The sequence below is a fragment of the Rhagoletis pomonella genome, unplaced genomic scaffold (genome assembly GCF_013731165.1).
Source record: "Rhagoletis pomonella isolate Grant_MI unplaced genomic scaffold, Rhpom_1.0 Rhpom_scaffold_00006, whole genome shotgun sequence".
In the NCBI taxonomy this organism is placed as follows: Eukaryota; Metazoa; Arthropoda; class Insecta; order Diptera; family Tephritidae; genus Rhagoletis; species Rhagoletis pomonella.
The window spans coordinates 61,726,004-61,727,966 of record NW_023458560.1 but is presented as its reverse complement, the minus strand read 5'-3'; positions in this window follow the sequence as shown (position 1 = coordinate 61,727,966).

The window sequence follows — 1,963 nt, the reverse complement described above, 5'->3', positions numbered from 1 at the left end:
TATTCAACCATTTTTTCATAGTAGCTATATTTTATATGTTCGCCAAAAAAACAAGAAAATGCCAAAAAATACAAGGGGGGGATAAATAAAAAATCGTTAGTATTAAAAAAATGGTTTAATAAACTATTGGGTATTGTTATTGGAAGTCTCCTGAAGCGAACCAGAGTTTTCTGATCGAAAAATATTGTTTTTCAAGAATTTTATACCATTTCTACGAAGAGTTGAGCAACCTCCAACTATTGATTTCAAAATAAAAAAATAGGGGTGAACTTTTTTCGATATAGAAAAATACTAGGGGTGAGAGCATTAAATTTCCGACTTTACTTATTTTGGACCTCCCTAATATACATACATATGTATGTATACATATACAAATATTGCAAATTTATTAGACAATAATAATTTGGCAAACGCATTTCACTAAACTCGCTGACGTCTGAGGTTATATTGTGGCTGACTGTTTTGACGCTTCTTTTATCTACGAACTATTTGTTATGATATGCATTTGCTTTATTTATCGTTATTGATTTTTAGACGATACTATCTATCTATCGAACACAAAGACTGTGCTAATCCTTTGTATAGTTACATATACACAAGCAAACATTACCGTAATAAATAATATTGATTAGTTTATTTAATAAAACAATTTTATTAAATTGTGAGTAAACTCCTGCCAGCATAAGCAAAGACAAAATGTCGTATGAATGTAGGCTGAGTAAATTGCCTGAAAGTACGAAATGCAAATATAGCTAGTTAATACATATAAATAAGTACATATGTATATGCAAATTACCTACACATCTACATATATTATGTACATACGTATGTATGCGTATACAATTTGAGTGCTATTTTATATTGGATTTTCTCATATCAGCAAATGTCCTAGAATTATTTGCCAGTATATTCCTAATGTGCGCATTGTTTTCCATTCAGGCAACAAATTATGCAAACAAGAAAAGCTGCAATAGAGTGAGTCTATTTGTTTTTTACTGCATAAATTCACTGTCACATAACATGCTCGTATGTACTTAACAGAGCATAATTTTGCCAGCGTATAAGCAAATAGTATATGACCAGAGCGTGTCTGTGAAGAACCCCCAGTAGATTTGGCGGTAACCTAACTCGCTGATAATAAATATGAGTGCCCATAAGTATGCTATATAGGGCATACATACCTAAACAACCAGTTGTAAATATATGTGTTTGTAAGGACAGACATACATATGTATGTATGTATATTAGAGTGGTCCAAGTTTTGCAAGGGCAAAAAAATTTCATCGTTGGAAACGGGGCACGCCTTTAGTTTTTTCCCTTTTATATCAACGTCAAATGCGCTACTGAATCGCTTCGAATCTGACAAAAATATTAGCTTTTTTTTATAAAAAGCTCATGACAACTGAAGCTTGTTTTGAAATGTTCTTAGGCTGCTTAACCAATTGTTTGGTTTTTATATATGTACAAAATATTTCTAGATGAATATAGACATTTCATGAACATCCTCTAAATTTATATTAAGAAACGTAAAGTTTGGTGCCAGAACCTCTTTCGACAAGAAGAAAAATTTTGGAAGGTGCCCCAAACCCTATCCCCAAAACCTAACACAAGAAAAGATTTGATAAAGGTAAAGCGAAAATTGTTAGACATAAAGTTGGCGATTATGTACTACTTAAAAATGAAGAGCGACATCAGACAAAATTAGATCCTAAGTTCCGTGGTCCGTTTTTGGTGACAGAGGTTTTGGATGGAGACAGATACATATTGAAATCTGTGAGTAGCAAAAGGACATACAAATACTCACATGAACACTTGCGGAAGCTTCCGGAGGAAGAAATTGCTAATGACTTAAACATGAGCGATGTTGAAAGTTCAATTGAGCCTGTTAGAGATGAAGACGTTGAAAGAGACGTTACTGGTGATGAAAACGTTGAAAGAGACGTTATTGGTGATGAAAACGTTG